This window comes from Euprymna scolopes, chromosome 33 (assembly GCF_053919585.1).
Source record: "Euprymna scolopes isolate OS-2025 chromosome 33, ASM5391958v1, whole genome shotgun sequence".
NCBI lineage: Eukaryota > Metazoa > Mollusca > Cephalopoda > Sepiida > Sepiolidae > Euprymna > Euprymna scolopes.
Window position 1 is genome coordinate 27,404,302 of NC_136514.1, and position 12,313 is coordinate 27,416,614.

The 12,313-nt window shown below is 34.5% G+C and overlaps 1 protein-coding gene across 1 annotated transcript in view; it reads left to right on the top strand.

The window, feature by feature from the left end:
• The window catches only part of LOC145258171 (heme transporter hrg1-A-like), a 292,891-nt gene that overhangs the window by 277,267 nt on the left and 3,311 nt on the right, over positions 1–12,313 (top strand). The window lies entirely within an intron of this gene.

Below are 12,313 nucleotides of genomic sequence, written 5' to 3' on the forward strand. Positions count from 1 at the left end.
CACATATCAACATGCATGCATACACACATATCAACATGCATGCATACACACATATCAACATACATGCATACACACATATCAACATACATGCATACACACATATCAACATACATGCATACACACATATCAACATACATGCATACACACATATCAACATACATACATACACACATATCAACATACATGCATACACACATATCAACATACATGCATACACACATATCAACATGCATGCATACACACATATCAACATGCATGCATACACACATACAAACATGCATGCATACACACATACAAACATACATACATGCACACATATCAACATGCATGCATACACACATATCAACATGCATGCATACACACATATCAACGTACATACATACACACATATCAACATACATACATACACACATATCAACATACATACATACACACATACAAACATACATACATACACACATATCAACATGCATGTATACACACATATCAACATGCATGCATACACACATATCAAAATGCATGCATACACACATACAAACATACATACATACACACATACAAACATACATGCATACACACATATCAACATACATGCATACACACATATCAACATACATGCATACACACATATCAACATACATGCATACACACATATCAACATACATGCATACACACATATCAACATACATGCATACACACATACAAACATACATACATACACACATATCAACATACATGCATACACACATATCAACATGCATACACACATATCAACATACATGCATACACACATATACACATACATGCATACACACGTACAAACATACATACATACACACATATCAACATACATGCATACACACATATCAACATGCATACACACATATCAACATACATGCATACACACATATCAACATACATGCATACACACATATCAACATACATGCATACACACATACAAACATACATACATACACACATATCAACATACATGCATACACACATATCAACATGCATACACACATATCAACATGCATGCATACACACATATCAACATGCATGCATACACACATATCAACATGCATGCATACACACATATCAACATGCATGCATACACACATATCAACATACATGCATACACACATATCAACATACATGCATACACACATATCAACATACATGCATACACACATATCAACATACATGCATACACACATATCAACATACATGCATACACACATATCAACATACATGCATACACACATATCAACATACATGCATACACACATATCAACATACATGCATACACACATACAAACATACATACATACACACATATCAACATGCATGCATACACACATATCAACATGCATGCATACACACATACCAACATGCATGCATACACACATACCAACATGCATGCATACACACATACCAACATGCATGCATACACACATACCAACATGCATGCATACACACATACCAACATACATACACACATACCAACATACATACACACATACCAACATACATTTAAACATACAGGGAAGATTTATATTATAGATGCAAGGAAAAAGCCACACAAATATTTTTCAGAATAAATATGCAAAAATCATACACACTTCTCTCATAAAACATCTTTTTTACCCACTCACACCAATAATACAATAATCTGCAACACTTTAAACAAATCGCATCACAAACTGTAAAATAAACATTTAAAAAAAAAAACAAGGCATTTCCAAAACAAACCCATATCCAACGCAGGTATGTATACTGCCCTATGCTATAATTGCTATCATATATACGTTAGTGAAACTCGATGTGAATTAGAAAAAAGGCTCAATGAACATAAGAGATATTAAAAAAAAATAGCAATTCTCTGAGTGCATTGCAGTGTGATCTTTCTTTTAATTTCAAACAAACAAAAGTCGTTAAATTTATTTCAAATAAATTTCGAGGAAGACTTTTGGAATAGGCGCTTATTGCAAACTCAAACACAATTAAACAGCGCAGAAATCCCTGTAATTTATCGCCTTTAATACGTAAGCTCACATTGAAAAAACAGAATCTAAATTTAGACACTTACAAGATAGAATAATATTACCTATAATAATTAATCTATATAATCAGTCAATAAATAGCAAAACAAAGATGCACTCATTTCATTTCAATTGCACATCCACATTTGAATTATAACGGCTATATTTATTCTTTTTAGAACACAAATTGCATCATATCTTTTTAAATATTTAAACAGGTATGTGACGTAAAAAAAACTGATGTTAGGCTGTATAAGGTGTTAACTTTGGTCAAAATCGCTTGTTCCTTCTTTCATCAGATTTTTTTTCGATTATGATACAAAACCTATCTAAGAACACTGCCAGATGCATAAAGTACATTTATATGAAATTTCATCAAAATCGGCCTAGCCGTTTCGGAGTTCATAAGGAATGAACTCGCACACAACACAACACAGTTCTTTTTATATAATCTCTACCATTATATAAAAGTCACTTTGTGTGTGTCTGAGTGAGTTCCTGATAGATTCCGAAACGGCTGAACTTATCTTTTGCAAATTTCACACAAAGGTAATTTATATGTCTGGCAGTGTTCTTAGATATGTTTTGTTCAGAAATTCATCCGATAAGTATTGACAATCGGAAAAATCCGATCTTAAAAATAGTTTTTCTTCTCTTATAGATAAAAAAGAATAATTTTTACAGGGAAATATTTTATGCTACACTGGCTGGTGTAACGTAAAATATTCCCCTGTAAAATTCTTTTTCATCTATAAGAGAAGAACGACGATGTTTAAGGTCGTCAAGCCCAAATATTAGCTGACGTAATATTCTAAACAAACGAACGACATTATCATTATTTTTTTTTTTTTTTTTTTTTTTTTTTTTTTTTTTTTTTTTTTTACGAACTAGTCCACCAGGCAAATTTTTCCTCGTCATATATAATAATCAATAGAGGATTGATTCTCTGATAATTAGTGATGGGACGATTCCAATATTTTTCCCGATTCCGATACAATTACTGATTCCGTACTAAATTACTGATTCTGATTCCGATTCTTTACAAATCTCTTTATTTTCCCCCAGTTACCGTAAAAACACATGTTAATGTGCAGATATTTCCATAAACGTAAAAATACACTTGTGGAAGATGTTCTATTGACTTTAGTTTTACTGTTATTTAAAATCAATAAATATTTACTATTTTATCCTTATTATCAGCAATGGGAGATTTTGCTTTTAAACAAAATCAAGTAAAAAAAGCCAATTAAAAAGAATCGTTTTAGCATCGGATAATAGGCACAATTTTTTTTTTTTTTTTTTTTTTATACCAATACCGATTCCAATACCTTCAAATGTTCCGATGTTTCCGATTCTGATTAATCGTCCCAACACTAATAATAATACATGCACAATCTGTGTAAATGAAAATATCATGTTTAAGTGACTGGGCAACGCTGGACGGCCAGTTAGTAGTAGATATATAGCTTTCTCTGTCAGTATTTTCTATTGTCTGTCTATTGTTAAGTAATTATATGTTCAGAACCTTGTTTTGATTTCTGAATGGTATACAAATAGTTCACATCTTATATCTCTGCGACTTAATTCTTTGCTTTTTCTCTGGAGTCTGTTGAACATGGAACTTGTTGCTGCTTGATAGATGAGCAAATAATATGGCTTCAGTATCTATTTCAAATATTCAATCGTGCGCGCGTGTCGTTCTTGAATCGGCATCCGACTTCTCTCCTAGGAGACTTTAGATTATCCTTTATATATTTGTGTCATGTCTCCCTTGCAATGCAAGCCTGCCGGTTGCTATTTCCAGAGCACTTTAAACGCAAGAATGGTTTTCACAAAAGAGAGGAAAGAATCGCTAAACGGATTTGGAGTTATTGATTGCCATATTTGGTGTCAGGCCAGACTTCATTCTTCGTCTTCTTCATCAATTGCGGACAGGCACTCATTTATTCTTGTGATCCCTGTGTATGTGTGTGTGTTTATTTGTTTGCTTTTTTTTTTTTTCCTAATGCAAACTCACCAATTTCCCCCTCACCAATATCCTCCTTCTCTAATTTCTCAATTTCTTTTTAAATTCTCTTTCTCTCTCTTTAGACGCAATGTCTTCTATCGTATGCTCTCTCATCTCTTCCTATGTATTGTTGTAGCACACACACACACTCGTATATACATATACATACGTGGTATCAAGTCTTACAAAATATTTTTGGGGGTAACATTTTTATATAAGACGATCCCAGCCAAATAAAATTGCTCAATATACCAGATAGAGCAAATTAAAAATTACAGTTTTTATATTTAAATTACATTCCGAAAAATATAATTTTCAAAATCAAGAATTTATTGTTTGAACAAAGAATACAAAATTTAAAGTAATTTCCTTAATTCATGGATTTTCGATGTAGGCTCATCTCCTCAGAGGAAAGTCATTAGTAAAATATTAATTCTGTTTTGATATAATTTTGCTATTTAGCAAATACATAGAAAATATATTAAAGATTAAAACTTTTCAAGAGATTTTTTTTTTTTTCATAGAGAAAAAAAAAGGGGGTTGAAACACAAAAAAGGATATGAGATTTTGGTACCCAAATAGAACAGTAATCCTTGAATAGATAGATATGCGATGTTATTAGGTTCCAGATTGGTTGCATATTGCCCCATTGAAGGTAAAATCCAATTATGTTCGGCAATCTTCAACTAATCTTAAACCTAATAACATACGTGTGTGTGTGTGTGTGCGTGTGTGTGTGTGTGTGTGTGTGTGTGGAGATGAAAAGGGAAACAACAAGTTATATGTTCATCTTTATTTCAAGACTTCCTCGGAATGATTAAATTGGAGAAAATAAAATACAAGTACAATATTTGAAAAAAAATACTTGTAACAACAGATACTTGTAACAACTTCCTGAGGAAGTCTTGAAATAAAGACGAAACGTTGATGAACATATAGTTTGGTTTTTCATCTCTTCATCTCGCTGGAATATTATTTCCTTTGTTCCCATCATATATTAAAAATATAGATAATTCCTGTCTATATATTACTTATTTTTGCAGGTTTCAAAAAATAAAATATAGTTTCACTCAACTCTATTACTTTCTCTTTCTTTTAGGCTTGATGCAAGGGAAGTAACTCATGTCGAACTTAGGAAGTACTGTCGGAAATTTATCTTGTTTCCAGATAAATTCGATGCGAAAGTAATTAGCCTCAAAAAAATAAAAGCATGAAATAAAAAGGGTGGGGGGTAAAGAATAAAATATAACGGTCTTGTTTCAAAATGAAGAAGAAATTTTATTCACAATAAAATTAGTTGCAAATTTTTCCCTTTGCAGGCATTAAATTCAAAGAACGCCAAGGTAACATATAATGAAAAAAATAACACACTGGTTCTTATAATGAAGATGTCATATCCATCCACGAACACAATATTATGATTCAAAATAGTAGTCACTAATCACACTCTCATATGTAATAAATTTTAGGAGCATACTCACAAATTGAAAGCCAGTCAGGCACGTGCCTTTTTCTTTTTTTTTTCTTGTTTAAAGTCCTTTTAGAAATTTCTCTCCTTCCATTTACATGCAAACCATAGCCACGCAAAATAAAGACTTTTTAAAAAATTACACTCCTTCCAAATACATACAGACCATAGCCACGTAGATAGTTTTCAGAAGCATGCCTCGTCGCATGTCCGGGGTATTGTTGCCGGGTTCTCTTCTTTGAAGGAGGCTCGTCAAAATTCCATTTTCAGTGGCGGGAAATGAAACGAACGTCCAATATCCTTGTCGCTGGAATTTCAAAAGAGGCCAAAATTTGCGCCGGGCTTGTGACGTCATCAAGGAGCTAGCATTTCCCTTTTCTTCAAATTAAAGGGAGTTTCGTACAAGCCCAAAATGTACAAAACTAAGAATCCAAAAAGATACAGAATACAAAAAATCAAATACAAGAACCAGATAAAAAATAATAAATATAAACAGGGGGGATGTACTATTATTAGTACAAAAAAAATTACAACAGACTGCATCTTGCGACGCCTGAGGCAATCATTGTATACCATTGTTTTCGATCTGAAGCCAACTTATTTTGTTTATGACTACTACAATTACACCTAACCGAAATTTGGATTGTCAAAACAAAACTCATGTTCAAGGGTCGTTTTTTAATTTGTAAACTTTCAAAAGGTTCACGTAACGTGGGGAAGGCTGTTTTTCATGAGAGATTTTTTCCAAGGCTGAAGATTGGTGTCAAACTAAAAGGGAACATTGAATAATATAAAAGTTCAAAGTTCTAAGCCTATCTTGTAACTTAGCGAATGGAGCCACAGTGTTAATTAAGTTATAATAAAGTATATTTTATTTATTTTTTTTATATACTACTTATGAAGCCCCGAAGGCCACTCGAGGATAAGGATTAATAAATGTAAGGTGTTAGTGTAGTAATCGTTAATGGTGTAAAATGGGTGGAATTTCATTTTTTAAAACTTGTTTACATTGGATATTGTATTCAACCAGGAAGCAAGCCAGAGGCTTTGTTCATGGAATCTGCATTTAGATTTAGACACAGATAGAGAGCGGTGGGGGTAGGGGGATCATATAGAGTTGTTGTTTTTCGTGAAAGTTTAGCAAGGGGTGACCATAGATTGTTCAGTTGAGCTCTTGCCATGAAAATAACAATAGAGCAGAGACATGCTCGCAACATCTCTCTTGTGGGAAAGAAATTGCGGGGATGAGAAAAGAGTATCACTTACTAGGTTTCAAAATTAGTCTTGAACTCTATCAAGGCTGGATAGGGCATGTTGAGTAGCTCCTTCCCAGATATGGCAACAGTACTCCATTTTAGGGCATACCTGGCTCTTCTACAGATAGAGGATTGCATCGGCAGTGAGATACCTACTGGAATGGTACAGTGATTCAACTATTTTTCCAGTGATCTTGGCAATAGATTTGATGTATGGGTTCCATTTGAGATCAGTCCTAGAAGTTTGTCAAGGCATAGAGCTTTCCCAAGACAAGAGCCATTCATTTCAACTGGGGCGTAGTGGGGGCAGAGCAATTATGATGAAAGGGTAGAAGCTTGGTTTTCGATGCATTAAAATTAACCAACCAAAACACAAATATTTCTTGCCATTCCAGTTTGTTTGCTTACAACTTATCAGAAACGATGCAACAAAGTATTGTATTGAGACAATACTGCTTTTTTTTTTTTTTTTTTTTCGTACTAAAGCAAGAAGGAATTTGTGATACTATCAAGATTTCACCCTTCCCCCATGTGTTAGGAAATAAAAGAATGAAGAGGAAACAAATTTATCAGCAGGATAATGGAGAGGAAGCTGTTCACCAAGGCACACAAAAGGAAGGCGAAATAGGATCGTTAATCAAGGTGTGGCCAGTGACGAACATTATTCAGACGTCCCTCCTTAGTGTTAGAAAAAAAAAAGAAAAAAAGAAATAAATTGATCACCAGAACAAAGGTATAGGAAGGGAAGTTTAGTAGAAAACCAATGGAAAGGAAGTTTCTTCACCAAGGCATATAAAGGAAGTTGAAAAAGATTGTGTTGTATTATCAGGTTTATATAACTCTGTCTATGTATGTCTTGTGTATATAAGGTATACATGTTTTTGTAATTGATGCTCGCGTATCGTCTAGTGGTTAGAATTATAAAGACAATTACTTTTCTTTGTATGTGGGGTGTCTGTGCATGTCGGTCTGTTATGTGTATATTTAATAGTCTTTCTATGTGAGTGTTTTCACGGCAATAATGAATGGGACAATAAATGGACGGTTTTTAACAATAATGAATAACACTGTTGTCTGCTTGACACCTGACAGGTCATCTACCTTATTCGTTGTCTCCCTCTCCTCTGGCGGCAGGCACTTGAAACAAAGGCATCTTCTTCCGTATGGAACACCGAAAACATCAAGTTATCATTTCCAGATCTTTATTCCTAAATGTTCCATGTTTCGGAGTTTGTAGTTCTTAATCTCCTCCCTTACATCTTCCTTAGTTGGTTTGTAGATGCTTCCATCAGAGCACAAAGACAACTCCTGCACACTAACTATCCCAGTGACTAGCTAACTACAAGACTTATCTCTTCAACTTCCTGTTACAGACTAACTCCTACTTCTGATTTCTCCTGGCTTATGTGTCTCTTACATCAGCTAGAGTGGGCAGTCTTGTTTGTCACATAAGCCACATCGTTGTTTACTAAACCAAATTCCAAACTAGCTTTGTTTATGCTTTTCCTCTATTCATAACTTTTTTCCTTGAGCTAAAATTCTCCAGTTAAATATTTAACATAAGTTTTTTAACTAATATTCTTTTAACACATTTTTCTTAATATCTTTTTAACCTAAATAATTTAACAATTAATCATAATAATCGTTCTGATCCTTGGCACTACTCACCACAACATAACACAGATACTATGCTGTGATCATAGCCAATGGGCCTCAATATAACAAGTATTAATCAAGGTATGGCAAAAAGAGCCGGGCCATATTTAAAGTTAGTTTACAGGCAGTTTTAAGTATGATGGTCAGTTTTGTGACAGTTTGTGATGGCCTTAGGTTTGTAACAGTAGACGACAGAGTTGAAGATGTTTCTAGTTGAACACAATCGAACACAGACTATGGCTTGGACCAGATCAAGAGAACTTTAGGGGGTCAAGATAAGCTGGACATCAACCGTGAGGTAAAATACCAGGTTGGGAAACTGGCATGATCTATCCTTCTTTCGAGGATAGATGGGCTTCTCTTAAGCTGTGGTAGGCAACCCTCTAGTGATAATGTCACAATAAAAAATACCGTTGATAGCCTTAGCAAAGCATCAAGTAATTAGCTACAGATAAGATTTGAATTACACTATAAACTCCTGTAGTGAGTTCAATCTCAGCTGCGGCCACATGTTACACTTTATTTAAATATTATTCAAATCAATAAAACAAATATCACTTGTTTAAATGTAAAGGGTGGAATGATAAAAATGTCGCCCTAAAAAAAAAAAATGATTTAATTTCCGTTTGATGAAAACTGATTTTCTTTTTTTGTTGCAGGCCATCTACTAGTTGGCCAGTTGCGTATAAATCCCAAGAGCAATAGGAGCCTTCTACCATGCCTGAAAGTGACATAATGTTCAGTGAGTGAGATCGGAAATGCACCACTGTACAACTCATGCTTTCTACCGATCCAAGTTATGACAACAGGACCATTGCCAGCACCCTCAAAATGCATCACTGGACTGCCATGAATAACAAGGACGTGCCCAGGGTGATGAAAACAAAGTTTCTGGCCACGGTTATGGTCTTTGATGTAGTTTCAAGTGGGGGCTACATCATGCCACCTCACATCTTCAAAATCGGCTTGAAAGTCAACACCAAAGTGTACCTGGATGTGTTAAAGAGTGTGGTGATCCCCTGGTGAAGGTGGTTGCTGGCAGTGGCAGCAGGACTCTGTGCCAGCTCACAAGTCCAAAGAGACCCAGGCTTGGCTTCAGAAGAAGTGCTACAACTCTGTACCATTCTCTCACTGGCGCTCCTCTTACGACCTGAACCTACTGGACTACTTTGTTTGGACATACATCAAGAACATCACCAACATGATCCCCCACAACACCAAAGCCAACCTGATCACCGCCGTCTGCTGAGTATTTGCCGAGCTCCTGCCAATGCTTGTGGAAAAGGCATGCTCCCAGTTCCGAACCTGTATTGAGGCGGTGATTGAGGCTGAAAGTGGCTACATTGAATAGATGTCAGCTCTACTATATAATCAAGTTACCTGAATTGATTTTTTCAATAAAAGTTTTAAAATAAAACTGTAGTATTGTTTTCTTTAGGGTGACAACTTTATTGTTCCACCCAATATTTACTTAAAATTTTACTGTTTTAGTAGAACAACATAATTCGATTTGGGAACAATTCATTTTAAAATGGGTAAAATCGGACACATTGTACCATACCGATATCAAATGAATCACTATTCACAATCTAATTGTTTTTTTAATGTTTGTGCAAAAAATATGATGCTGAGTGACTTCCATGGCATGCACTACACAGGTTCATATTTGGTGCCTTACGATCCAGGATTTGATCCCAAGATATCTTCACTCCAGAGGCCATAAAAAATCTTGGAGAACGATCTCATGACAACAGAGCAGATACAACGCTACCCCTCCTCTCTTTAGGACGATGGTATCATAATAGTAGAATAAATACTAGACTACCCTCCCCTTAAATAAAAAAGTGAAGGTAATCTCTGAGAGGGCAGTATTGTGGTTACAAGATAGATACATTACTCTCACATAAAAAAGGAGAAGGTAAGAACTGGGAGGATGATATCCAGATTGTTGTGACTATAATTTAGAGAATGAACCTACAGTATTAGTTACGTTATAATAAAGTACAGGGTACGGCAGAAATATCTCCCACATTTTGACATGCGATTTTCCCTGCCGCACTTAAACAGTTTCTGAGCAATCATTAATTTGTATGGATGGAACTACATATCAGTGTGTAGAATTCTTCTGACTGTTTGATCAGACAATCCCAAGGCCATAGATGTTTGCGAGCTGAGCGTCTAGGAGATTTAGTAACAGAAAGTCTCACGGCTCGAATACTCTCTGGCATTTGAGCGTGTGGCTTTCTTTTAAGTGCCGAACCTGTAGCTCTGAAATTTGCAACCCATAGCTGTATTGATTTTCTATCTGGAACAGCATCATGTCCTAACTTGTAATGAACTCTGTGTTGCAGTTACAGATTCACTATTCTTCAAAAATATTTCTACAGTAAAAGCACGATGTGCACCTGTCCAAACCATATTACTTGATGAGTGTACCTGAAAATAAATAGCGAGTTATCAGGTAATTGAAAACATCATTGGCAGTTGCATCAGTTTATTGGCAACATATAGTTGAAAGTTTTAAATGTGGTTCAAAAATGTTTATTAGCAATATATAGTTGAAAGTTTTAAATGTGTTTTAAAAAGTTTATTAACAATATATAGTTGAAAGTTTTAAATGTTGTTTAAAAAAGTTTATTAGCGATATATACTTGAAAGTTTTAAATGTGGTTCAAAAATGTTTATTAGCAATATATAGTTGAAAGTTTTAAATGTGGTTCAAAAAAGTTTATTAGCAATATATAGTTGAAAGTTTTAAATGTGGTTCAAAAAAGTTTATTAGCAATATATAGTTGAAAGTTTTAAATGTGGTTTAAAAAAGTTTATTAGCAATATATAGTTGAAAGTTTTAAATGTGGTTCAAAAATGTTTATTAGCAATATATAGTTGAAAGTTTTAAATGTGGTTCAAAAATGTTTATTAGCAATATATAGTTGAAAGTTTTAAATGTGGTTTAAAAATGTTTAACAATATATAGTTGAAAGTTTTAAATGTGGTTCAAAAAAGTTTCCTGTGAACGTTAGGCTGAGGAGTTTAAAAGAAGTATTTTCAGAAGTAATGGTTTTACTGCTTTTTTATGCAACAATTTAATCCAGCTTATTTGCTTACAACCTGTCAGACACAACACACCAAAAAGTTGTCTGCCCATGGATTGAGGATAATGCTGCTTTTTCAGATTAAAGCAAGAAAGAATTGCCAATTAACTATTTACCCAATGCCGAGTTAGACTTTTATGTCCTTCCAATTTTATTTTTATGAATTACTAAAGTAAAGTGTAACACCACGTAACATTACAGCCCTTTTGCATCACGTCTCCAATATGCATTTAAAAGAAAAATAGATTTTACTTATAAATTATTAATACCATTTATAACATGAGGTCTTCATTCGGTCTTGACATTTCTAAAAAAGAAATGTTTTAGTTTTAATTTAGTCATACCAATAATATTATAAGGTCTGCAACAAACTGTCAAGAATCGGAGGGTGTAATCTTTTAGATAAAGTGCAGAAGATAACATACATACAAACATGAAATTGTTCTATAACAGAACGTGTATGGCCACATGAGGAAATCAGCAGCAGCTGAAGGATGGCTGGCTAGCAAAAGTATTAGCAGCAGCTGTTAAAGCACGTATGCAAATTAGCAAGTGTGCACAACCTTGCATCACTGAAAAAGGGGAGCTTGCATCACTAGAAAAGGCGAGATGGATGTGTAAAGTCAAAAACCTTATAATAAATTTCTGGTCCCCCCTCGCCAATCTTTCACGAAAAACACCCGTCTAGCTGAATCCACTGTGAAAAATTTCCCCCACTCTATATCTGTGCCTAAATCAAAACGCGGATTCCATGAACAAAGCTTCTTTCTTAGAACTGCACGCCTGTG